Raw genomic sequence first — 13,283 nt, forward strand, 5'->3', positions numbered from 1 at the left:
ATATCCATTCTAAGACAGAAGGTATGAGTTTAAAACAACAACAAACTAATATTCAATGTTCTGTTTTTGCTGTAAACATTTATTTTACAAGATTTGTTTTTAAGTTTACAAGATTTTGATACATTCTTTAATTCTTTATTATAAAATCCCATTTATGCCTCATTGAATATTAAGTAAGCTTTGGACAAATAGTGCATTTTTCTAAGTCTTTCCTTAATTATGTATAATCCATAAGTTTTCAACAGGGTTAACCAGGTTACTGGACAAATTAGTTCCCTTTGGGAACTACTTTAATTCTGGAACAATTCTGCTTCTTAGCAAATCTATATATATGTGCATATTACATATGTATATAAGATCCATCTTATATACATATATATCTATCAGATTTTACCATTTCTTCAATTGGAAGAAAACTTCTTATTTACTTCCAGGCACAGTGGAATTAAAAACATCTCAAAACATTTCTTGGGGTTGTTGTTTTTCAAACTGATGAAGCTGCTCAGATCCTATGGACTTATGATAATAGTTTTCATAAATTTTTAAATGATAAAGTGAATTTCATCAGTAAAATTTTTCTTTTCCCAATCTTTAGTATTTTAGTCTTTGTATTGTTTTACCCCAAAGCATTTTTTCCTTAATAGCATTGGTTGGCATCTTTTTTCCTTTTTCTTTTTTTTTGGCATGCTTTAAAAAACTTCATCTTTTTGCTGTTCTTTACATTTAAAGAAATTCTTCGCTGCACAATAACAGCTCCCTCCAAAAGCCTTTGCTTATTTTACTCTGGGGATAAATTAAGCTGTTTTGCTATAACAGTTTCTCAGTTCTAGGCTTTGTCTGTCTTTTTTTTCTTTTCTTTCTTGTTTTCTTTTTTCTTGTTTTCTTTCCTTCTTTCTTTCCTTCTTTCTTTCTTTCTTTCTTTCTTTCTTTCTTTCTTTCTTTCTTTCTTTCTTTCTTTCTTTCTTTCTTTCTTTCTTTCTTTCCTTCTTTCTTTCCTTCTTCTTCCTTCCTTCCTTCCTTCCTTCCTTCCTTCCTTCCTTCCTTCCTTCCTTCCTTCCTTCCTTCCTTCCTTCCTTCCTTCCTTCTTTCTTTCTTTCTTTCTTTCTTTCTTTCTTTCTTTCTTTCTTTCTTTCTTTCTTTCTTTCTTCCTTTCTTCCTTTCTTTCTTCCTTTCTTTCTTCCTTTCTTTCTTTCTTTCTTTCTTTCTTTCTTTCTTTCTTTCTTTCTTTCTTTCTTTCTTTCTTTCTTTCTTTCTTTCTTTCTTTCTTTCTTTCTTTCTTTCTTTCTTTCTTTCTTTCTTTCTTTCTTTCTTTCTTTCTTTCTTTCTTTCTTTCTTTCTTTCTTTCTTTCCCTCCAAAATCTTCAGCAAGAAAAACTTTTCAGTTGGGACCATACCCCACTTGGAATCTTGACCCAGGCTCTCATGTGATTTTGTGTCACATGATTTGTGTCACATGTGTCACAATCAAATGCAGTCTTTTCTCTGCTTACTACACCTACTTGTAGGACATTGTTCACCTTAAGCTTCTTTGACACCATCTTCTTTGAGTACTCATCCACCAATATCTGATCATTCCTTCCCATTATCATAATCCATATCCCTTCTAGTTTTGCTGTTTTTTTAAACTGAGTGTCCCTTGGTCCCTCTTCTCTATTTTTCTTCACCTTGACTATTGGTGATCTCATTAACTTCCTTAGGTTCAATTATCCTTTTGTATATGACTCTCAGAACTATATAGCCAATCATAATCTCTATCCTGAGCCTAAGTCTCATATCATCAGCTCCCTGTTGGTCATCTCCAACTAGATGTCCCAAAGGCAACTCAATACTTACTATGTCCAGAAAGATTAGGGCTAGGATTTATTTTTTCTACTCCCTCCTGTAAACTTCCCTGTTTCTGTTAAATTCCCTTTTCAGTTACACAGGTTTGCAACTTCAGCATTACCTTCAACTCTTTCCTCTCCCTCAACTGCCATAACTAATCAGTTTCCAAGTACTGCCTCTACATTTCCCATTTCCCCATTTCATCCTGGTTCAGGCCCCCAAGGCCTCTCATCTATACTACTGCCATAGCCTCTTAAATGGAACTCCTGATTTCCAGTGTCTCCTTTCCCCAATCTATCCTCTTCCAAGCTGCCAAAACAATCTTTCTAAAGTCAAAATATGACCTATTTACTTCTTTACTTAAGAATCTTCAGTAACTACACATTTCTTCTGGAAGAAAGTAAAAACTCTTCATCTTAGTATTTAATGTCCTTCACAATCTCTCTCCACCCTATTTTCCAAGTTTACTTCATATTATTCCCCTTCATGTGATCTACATTCCAGATAACCTGGTCTATTTGTCATTCCCAAAAAGACATTCCATTTGCCACCTCTGTGCACTTTGTATTCTCTGTGAGCAGAATGAGCTTCTTCTAATCCCTAGTTTATTTTAATATTCATCTCATTTGCTACCTCCTACAGGAAGCCTTTCTGGGTATATTTGTATTCTCTCTCTTCAAATTATATTGTATTTGTCTGTTTACATATTGTATCACATAGTAAAATGTAATCCTTGAAGGTCAGGATTTTTTGCTTAGTTTTGTATCCTTAGTGACTAAAGACTGGTATAGTGCAGGGGTCCCCAAACTTTTTACACACGGGCCAGTTCACTGTCCCTCAGACCGTTGGAGGGCTGGACTATTAAAAAAAAAAAACAACCTATGAACAAATCTGTATATAACTGTCTAGGATAGCAGAGGCTACATTGCTGGCTATGATGGGCCTGTCACATCCTGCACAGGCCCATCATTGCCACCACTATACTGGGCAGCAGTATACACAGTGCAGAATCCCCTCCCCCAGATTGCTGCTCACCATACAGAGGTCTTCCATTGTGCAGCCACATAATCCTTTGCGCAGCGCTTCATTCTGATAACACAAAGGATTATGTCACCAGAAGTAGTACTGTATATGGGTGACGTCTTGCTTTGCGGTGCTGCCACCTACAGTGCTCCTCTCACTGACCACCAATGAAAGAGGTGCCCCTTCCGGAAGTGTGGTGGGGGCTGGATACATTGGGGGGGGCAGATGTGGCCCACAGCATGTAGTTTGGGGACTATGCCATAGTGCATAGAATTACCCTCAAAGTAAGCAACACTTAGTTTCTCTTAGCACTGCTAGAAACTCTCTGAGACTAAGTTACAGAAGTTATTGATCTGCCTTAGTAGTTTCCTTACTAGGAATTCTTAAGGCTGATGAAGTCACAGGTCTAGAGAAAGAAACATTCCAAGTGATGAATAGAGGGCCTCCTACATAGCAGGCACTAAATAAATGCTTCTTGGATTGGGTTGGATTGGATTGGAAGGCACCAGATGATCTGGTGTAGTGAGCTCTTGCCCTCTGGCCCTCATTCCAGTATTTGAGAGTTCTCTAAGACCGAAGGTATCTTTTCTGACTTGCCCCAGGTACAGAAGTTTCTAGTTATAGCTTTGGCCAGTGTACGAGTTATGAGCCTCTCTGTTCTTTGGGAGGTGGGTTCGGACTGTACTTAAAAGACCATGGACGAACCTGCCAGAGATTGTGATCTGCTGAGAAGCCTTTATGCTGCAATAAGTTATTGAAAAGAACCACTACAACATTCTATTCTGATTTTCCCTATAGCTGCCAAAGTAATCTCCATAATGTACAGGTCCTTGATCAAACACTTCAGTGGTTCCCTGTTAAGCCTTAGGAAAAGATACAAGCACCTCAACCTAGAATTTAAGGAGTTTGATAATTTGGTTTCAACCAAATCCAGTCTCAGACACATTACATATGACCTTTGGCAAGTCGCATAGCCTCTGCCTGCCTTAGTTTCTTCATCTGTAAAAATGGAGATAATAATAGTATCTACCTCCCAAGGTTGTGAGGATCAAATGAGAAAGTATTTATAAAATGTTTATAAAATAGCATAGTGTCTGGTATATAGTACTTCATAAAAATATTAGCTATTCCTATTATTATTGTTATTTCCAAACGTATATAACACCACTCCTCTTCACAAATTGTACATTCCAGATAAATCAGACTACTAGTTATTCCTTGAATGTGGCACTCCAAATTGGGCATGCATTCCTTCTGCATGAAATACACTTAACCCCCCCCCCCCAAATCTCAGCCTCTCAGAATCTTTATCTTCTCAGATACACTGATACATATCTTCTCAGTCCAACTCAGATACCTCTTCTGTTAGTGTGAAATCTTTCCAGATTTCCCTCATTTGTTATTATAAATTCCCTCCTCATTTTTTATTATACTACAATTATTTCTATAGATATAATTGCCTCCCATTTGAAAGTAAGTTCCTTGAAAGCAGGGTGTATTACTTTTTTTTTTTTAATTTGTTTTTGTGTCGTCACTTTCTAGCACAGTGACTTGAACCCAGAGGGTTCTTTTTTTTTTTAACCCCTTACCTTCCATCTTGGAATTAATACTGTGTATTGGTTTCAAGGCAGAAGAGTGGTAAGGGCTAGGCAATGAGGGTTAAGTAACTTGCCCAGGGTCACACACCTGGGAAGTGTCTGAGGCCAGATTTGAACCTACTTAGAGGGTTCTTAATAAAGATTTATTGAATTGAATGTATGTAGGTTTTTTCAAAAGGATTTTAAAAATATATAATATGTAATTATATATTTACAAGGAAATCACTTTAAAAGACTGATATATATTAATTTAAGGTCGCCAAGGAATTCAGCTATGTAATTCCTAAATGAAAACTCAAGTCAGCAGTCAACCTTTTATGGAGTTTAATTACAACAGGAGGAAGAAAGGAATTAGAGATGAGAGAGAGGGGGAGAGAGAAAGGGGAGAGAAGGGAATAGGGCTTAAATACCCCTTCTGTTTTAGGCTGGGCCAAAAGGCCCAAGCCCTTAGATAGCTGGGGCAAAGAAAAGAGATCAGTCCCTATTACTCACGTGACCAAAATGGAGAAACAGTCTCAGAGGCCCCCACCTTCAGCTTCCTTCAGAGCAAGCTTCTCAGAGCACACTCCAACCACTCAGACAAACTCCTCAACCACCACCCTGAGTCTTCAGACCCCTCTCTCTTTAAGGAAACCATCCAAGTTCCCTCCCCTCAGTTCTCACATCTACTAATCACTCTCCATCAATTTCCCTGTGCCAATGGAGGCTCTAGCTTAACCCAGGACCGCCCAGAGGTCTCTGGCTTTGCACATGTCTGTTGAAGGTCATATTTTCAAATAATTAAATCTTTGATCCTTTGCTACAGCCCTTCCTAAATCCTGTTAACCTGAGTAGGGTAGAGATTGGAATAATTAAGTTTTGATCTATGCTGCAGCCCTTCCTCAATCCTATTAACCTGAGTAGGGTGGAGATTGATTCCAAGTATCTCCATTGTATCAATTCTAAAATCAATCATGACTCAAAGAAATTCCTGTTCTATGCTTAAGCATAGGTCAAAGTCCTTTCCATTGTTCAGCAAAAGGTTTCTGTCCTAAAGTAATCTTAAGAAGGGAGGAGGAGGAAACTCTCATGCCAATGGGGTTCACATTCCAATAGCCAAGACCCACTATCAATAGGAAATTTTTCAAGTATGAAATTTCCCAATGGTGAAATTTCCAACATTTATAAGTCTAAGAAATTTTGAGGTTTACAAAAGAAACTGCCAGCTACAAAGGCAGCAAGATGGTAGTACAGTGGATAGTTTGTTGGACCTGAAGTCAGAAGGACCTGAGTTCAAATCCAGAGTTAGATAAACACTACCTGGTTGACACCAGGCAAATCATTTAACCTGTCTGCCTTAGTTTCTTTATGTGTAAAATGGTAATAAAAGCACTTAACTCATAGGGTTGTTGTGAGGATAAAATGAGATTTGTAAAGCACTTGGAAAACCTTAAGTAACCATATAAATGTTAGCTATTTTTATTATTGTTACAACTAGGAGCTGTTGGGTTTTAGTTGGTTTGTTCTTTTATTTTCTTTTTTAACATGTACTTTTCAAAGCATACATTTCAAATTTAACAGGGTGGTTCCAACACTGCATTGTTTGTCTTGGTCCCGTTTTGCATTTTCTTTTACTCATGTATTTGTACTTTTAAATAATTCATTAATTTTTTTCTTCCTTTTTTGATATGATTATCATTAACCATATTTCTTTTCAAATCCTCCTATTTGGTAAGAAATTAATAAATTTTTTCCTCTTCCTTCCTCCTCCTCCTTCTTCCCACAAAAGATAGACAAGATGATATAGGTTGTACATACACTATCATATAACATTTTTCTCTTTCTGTCATGTTGTGAAACAAGACATATATTGTTTACACGAGAGAAAAATTCACAGAGTAAATAAATTGAAGAATGGTATGTTTCAATCTTCATTTGGACTCCATTAGCTCCTTCTATGAGAATGTATACTCTTTTTTTGTCATGAGTTCCTTAGAGTTGTTCTGGATCCTTGCCTTGTTGATAATAGTTAAGTAATTTACAGTTGATCATTATATATTATTGTTGTAACTGTGTATAATGTTCTCCTGATTCTGCTTACTTCACTTTGCATCACTTTAATCTTTTCAGGTTTTTTTTTTGAGAACATTTGTCATTTCTTATGGCACAATAATATTCTATTACAATCATATACCACAACTTGGTCAGTCATTCCCTAAGTAATACACATTCTTTCAGTTTCCAGTTCTTTGTCACCACAAGAGCTGCTATAAATATTAAAAACATATAATTTAGTTTCCTTTTTTCTAATCATCTTAGGAAATGAATCTAATAGTGACATTGCTGGGTCAAAAGGCATATACAGTTTTACAACTCTTTGAGTGTAATTCCAGATTGCTCTCCAAAACCAACAACATCTGCATTCCCATTTTCCCATATCACTTCCAACATTTGTCATTTTGCCCTTTTATCATTTTAGCTAATCTGATTGGTATGAGATGAAATCCCAGAATTGTTTTGATTTGCATTTTCATAATCAATGATGATTTACAGCATCTTTTCATATAGTTATATATAGCTTTGATTTCTTCATTTAAAAACTGTTTATTAATGTCTTTTGACCATTTGTCAACTAGGGCATGGCTTATATTCTTTCATATTTGACAAAGTTCTCTATATATTTTAGATATGAGACCTTTATTTGAGCAACTGTCTAAAATCTCCCCCCACCCCAATTTATTGCTTTCCTTCTAATCTTGGCTATATTAGTTTTACTTGTATAAAATCTTTATAATTTAATGTCTTCAAAATTATCCACTTTACATTTCACAATGATTTCTATTTCATTTGTTCATAAATTCTTCTCCCAGTCAAAAATTTGACAGGGCCCTGTTCTTCTGATTTGCTTATAATATCCTCCTTTACACCCAGTTCATGCATCCATTTTTATTTTATCCCCGTAAATGGAAAAAGATATTGATCTCTAGTTTTCCCAACAATTTTTACCAAACACTGAACTCTTACTCTAATAACTTGGATTTTTACCTCTGCCAAACACAAGACTATTTATAATCTTTCACCATTGTTATTTTTTGTCTATTCTGTTCCACTAATCTACTTTTCCATTTCTTAGTCAGTACCAGATAGTTTGATAATTATTACTTTATAATGTTGATTAAAATCTGGTACTCCTAGAATTCCTTCCTTGACATTTTTTTTCATTATTTCCTTTGCTATGCTTGACCTTTTGTTTTTTCAAATAAATTTATTATTGTTTTTTCTAGTTTGATAAAATATATTTTGGTAATTTAATTGGGATGTTTTGTTCTTAAAGATTTCCTAAATTACAGGAATCAAAACAAGTTGCCTACATGGACTGTTCAGTATACTACCAAACTTTCTGAAAACCTACAGAAAAGCCCATCGCCAACCTTGTGAAAGCTTGCATAGCACTACCAAGAACATATCAATTCACAAATATCAAACCACAAAATCCTTTTTCTTGTAATGGTACTTTGTAAGGAACACAGGGAATTAATTTTATTTCTACATCATGACCAATCAGTTAAAAAGTCAAAAAACTCTCAAATCAGGTTTTTTTTTTGGTCATCCCCCGAATAAACAAAACAGATGTCTCATTCTCTGTGTCTGTCTGTCTGTCTGTCTGTCTCTTCCTTTTTTTTCTTGAACATAATAAGAATGATTTATGTGCCTTTCACATTTACAAGCCTAGGAAATACAGTGAAGTGAAAGACTATGCTGGAGATGATTCACAAATGAAATAATGATCATGCTATCCTGACTAGGTACCTACATCATCAGCACAGAAGACTTCTAAGTACTCACAGGGAGAAATTTCTTAATGTGGTGACCTTGGGTAGCCTTATATGATGGAAAAATTACTTCATGGATGTTTATAGATATTAATAGCAATGGGAAGAACTCTGCCTTCCTCAGACATTCTTATGTTATTTTTTCAATGCTTAACATAACAAAAATAAAAGCTTTTTTATTGTTTGTCAGATGCTCTTTGAGAAGATATTCCAACCCAGTCACATGAAAAAATAGGAAAACAGATTTAAATTAAAGTATTTACAAATATTTTCATCCTAAATTAAGCACCTGTTCAATTTTTTTTTGTAAGTTAGTGTAAAACTATGCTATTGTTGATACAACTAAAGCAGAATCTCTGCCTTTTTGTGTATCTTGGAGCCCTTTGACAGGAATCTGGTGAAGCCTATGGACTCTTAGAATAATATTTTTAAAAGCATAGAATAAAATACTCGGGATTACAATGGAAACAAATTATACTGAAATACTGTTATAAAAACTTAAAAAAAAACACCAAGTTTGTAGTTTCAAAATTAAGAATCCCTAAAACCATAGTCAGTGCTGATGAACAGAGCCATCTGTTGAAAACAAAATCTTTTGGGAACCTTTCCCAAAAATATCAATTGCTATTAATAGTAAATTGTTTTCTCCTTTAAAGAAACCAAATAAAAATATCTGGAATGCTTTCCTTATTTTCACCCAAGTTAAAAAAGAATTTAAGTAATTGAGATAAGGTAGAAAATTTTTTTCAAATTTTTAAAAATATTGATAGAAAATATGCATATATCTGTATAATTCTTATAAAAACAAAAATGATAAAAATTAAAGGACATTTTAAAAAAATCAAGTGAATTAGCTAAGTGAACAGGCTCTGGCTTCCATATCCTGAACTGTAGAACAATTTGACATTATCCTATTGCCTATAATTGAAATGTCACAGGTGGGGCATGCAAGATTGCACTATCCTGATTAAACTTGAGTACTTGCTGGTACCATGGTTCAATTTTATCATCCTTAAAACCAAACAACAAAGTATATAGTTATATAACAAGGGTGTGGCACCAATCAGATTAAAAAATACAAGCTTCCTGATGCTGCAAATCTGGAAATTTTTATCCTTGTATTATGAATACAACATGCCTAGAAAAGGGTGGAAGGTAAGGATTATGTATTTAAGAATATCTATAGCTCTGTGATTTCAAGAGTATTTTCAGGCCTAGAAATAGTTGTGGCTCCAAAACTACAGAAGAGATCAAATGGCAACATTAAGCACATTATCTACCTTATTTACTTCTGGGGAAATCATGTCCTTATCTAATTTTCTATTGCAAAGTGAATCTCTCAAGATAATGAAGCCAAATCTGGGGAGTTTCCATGTTTGTTTTGGCAGAATGCTTAGCATATATAAACTTATTAAGGTGAATTCTAACGAAGGTACTTTTGCCCTGTAGATTACAGTTTCTAGTTGTGTTTTAACACAACTGCTTTGGGGACAGTTAGGTGACTCAGTGGTTTGAGAGCCTCGCCTAGAAACAGGAGGTCCAGTGTTCAAATCTGATCTCACCTTCCTAGCTGTGTGACCCTGTGCAAGTCACTTAACCCCCATTGCCTAGCTCTTACTACTCATCTGCCTTGAAACCAATACACAGTATTGATTTTAAGACAGGAGGTAAGGATTTAATAAAACAAACAAACAACCCCAACTGCTTTATACCACATTCAGATCCTGCTTTGAGCATATCCCATGTATGAATTTCCATACTTTAAAAATGCAGATCAGGGAGTGATTATTTTACAAAAAAAAGAAACATCAGATTCCTTTGAATAAATGCTAATATTCTCAGATATATTAAAGGTAAAAAAAAAGTTTAGTCAAAAGACCATAAGCATTTATTAAGCACTTGCTGTGTGTCAGGCTCAATTAGAAACAAAATTCCAAAGGATCTCAGCAGTTATCTGGTGCAATCTGGAAAGAAAGAAAAAAAGATAGATAGATAGATAGATGAGTGAGTGAGCATTTTTATTAAGCATTGCTATTTGCTAGATATTGTAAGCTCTGAGGATACAGATACAAGTAAACAAACCAATCTCTGCCCTCAAGAAGCTGGAAAGTAGTTCTATTGTGGTGGGGAGGGCAGAAGAGAAAAGGGGTAACTGCAGGGGCAATATTGTAGACAAAGAGGAGTGTAAGTGAAGTATGGCTGGGTCCTTCCCAAAATGGCAGACACCAGGAAGGAGTTAGCATTCAGGAAAGGAGGGCCTCATAGACAAAGCTTCTGATAGGTGTGACAGAAGAGGAGGAAGAGTCTGGAGGGTCCAAGTTTCATCTTGGAATGAGATTCAACCTGGAATAAGAACTCTCCCTTAAATAGAACTCCCTCAAAACAATCAACCCTCCTTCACTTGATGTTCTGCAGTAACTGAAAATTAGTAAATTTCTATTATATTAACTATAATCTCAGATTCTAAAAGATCTGGCAGAGACTTCTGGTTAAGATGGCGGCTTAGAGAAAGCTAAAGTTCAGATCTCCGGAAAACCCTTCCCGACCGATCTCAAACTATAAGCTCCTAAGGCGCCGAAATTCAAAACGGTCAACAGCACAGACCCTGGGAACCCTCCTCCTGGACCTGGACCTCCCCCGGCAGAGAGCAGGGTCGAAAAAAACAGCAACCCTCAGGGCGGGCAAGACAGCCTCACGGGCTGGATCCTGCTATCCAAGTCTCAGTGAAAGTCCCTGCCCTCGGAGCTTGGGGAAGCTGCAGCCCATCCCCCCCCGCAGGCCAACGAAACAGCCTCACGGCCAGCGATTCTGAAGACAACTTCCGGAAAGGAACCCGACCCAGAGAGCCGGGGGGAGAGTGTGGCCTCGTGGTCCGACCCTTCCATTCCAGTTCCAGTGAGGCATATTCAGTTTAACCCAGGGAAAACTCATAGAACCGACAATCTGCCCAGGACTAAAGCCTCTGAACACCAGACAGAGATAAGAAAAGCTAATCCTCCACATTCAGAGATGGCAAACTCCACAGAAGCACAGAAGCCCCAAAATACCAAGAAAAATAAGATGAAAGGGGCGACTTTGGACACATTCTATGGAGCCAAAATACAAAATACAGAGCAGATAGAAGAAGATATACAAGAAAATGCTCCAAAATCTTCCAAAGGAAATGGAAACTCTCCACAAACCCATGAAGAATTTGAATCAGAAATGACCAAAAAGATGGAAGCCTTTTGGGAGGAAAAGTAGGAAATAATGCAAAAGAAATTCACGCATCTACAAAACCAGTTTGACCAAACTGTAAAAGAAAACCAGGCTTTAAAGCAAGAACTAATAAAGCAAAGCCAAAACACCAAGAAATTAGAAGAGAACATAAAATATCTCACCGACAAGGTGATAGATCTGGAAAATAGAGGGAGAAGAGATAATTTAAGAATAATTGGACTCCCAGAAAAGCCAGAAATAAACACCAAACTGGTCATGGTGATACAAGATATAATCAAAGAAAATTGCCCAGAGATTCTAGAAGAAGGGGGCAATACAGCCACTGACAGAGCTCACAGAACACCTTCTACACTAAACCCCCAAAAGACAACTCCCAGGAATGTAATTGCCAAATTCCAAAGCTATCAAACAAAAGAAAAAATCCTACAGGAAGCCAGAAAAAGACAATTTAGATATAAAGGAATGCCAATCAGGGTCACACAAGACCTTGCAAGTTCTACTCTGAATGATCGTAAGGCATGGAACATGATCTTCAGAAAGGCAAGAGAGCTGGGTCTCCAACCAAGAATCAGCTACCCAGCAAAACTGACTATATACTTCCAAGGGAAAGTATGGGCATTCAACAAAATAGAAGACTTCCAACTTTTTGCAAAGAAAAGACCAGAGCTCTGTGGAAAGTTTGATACTGAAAATCAGAGAGCAAGGAATACCTGAAAAGGTAAATATCAAGGAAAGGGGAAAAATGTTATCTTCTTCTTTTACTCAAACTCTCTTCTATAAGGACTACATTTCTATCAATCTATGTATACTAATATGTGGGGAAAATGTAATGTATAAATAGGGGTTAAAGAAAGACCAAATAGAATAATCGTTCTCACACAAAGATTCACATGGGAAGGGGAGGGGAAGAAAACTCCTACAAGAAGGAGAGGAAGAGGGGGGGGGTTTACTTAAACCTCAATCTCAGGGAAATCAACTCTGAGAGGGAAAAACATCCAGATCCATTGGGATCTTGAATTCTATCTTACCCAACAAGGGTAAGGAGAAGGGAAAACCAAGGGGGGGAGGGGGAGAGGGAGAACAAAAAGGGAGGGAAAGAGAGGGGGGAGGGGGAGGGAAGAAAAAGGGAGGGACTAAAAAGGGAAACATCAAGGGAGGGGACAAGGGGGACTGATTCAAAGTAAATCACTGGACTAAAAGGTAGAGCCAAAGAAGAAAAGGTTAGAATTAGGGAAGGCAATCAAAATGCCAGGGAGTCCACAAATGACAATCATAACTTTGAACGTGAATGGGATGAACTAACCCATAAAACGTAGACAAATAGCAGAATGGATTAGAATCCAAAACCCTACCATATGTTGTCTTCAAGAAACACACATGAGGCGGGTTGACACCCACAAGGTCAGAATTAAAGGATGGAGTAAGACCTTCTGGGCCTCAACTGATAGAAAGAAGGCAGGAGTGGTAATCATGATATCTGATAAAGCCAAAGCAAAAATAGACCTGATCAAAAGGGATAGGGAAGGTAATTATATTTTGTTAAAAGGGACTCTAGACAATGAGGAAATATCACTAAAAGATCTGGCAGAAGTGACTATCAGTCAAAGTCAATGATTTCTTTCTTTTCTTTTTTTTTAACCCCTACCTTCTGCCTTAGAATCAATATTGTGTATTGGTTCTAAGGCAGAAGAATGTGTAAGGGGTAAATTTAGGTTTTTTTGACTAATATATTTATGGTCGCCAGGGATTAATTCAAATCCCAATAAAAATACTCAAATTAGTTTTGGGAATTTTATGGTGGTTTAAT

Source organism: Monodelphis domestica, chromosome 1 (assembly GCF_027887165.1).
Source record: "Monodelphis domestica isolate mMonDom1 chromosome 1, mMonDom1.pri, whole genome shotgun sequence".
NCBI lineage: Eukaryota > Metazoa > Chordata > Mammalia > Didelphimorphia > Didelphidae > Monodelphis > Monodelphis domestica.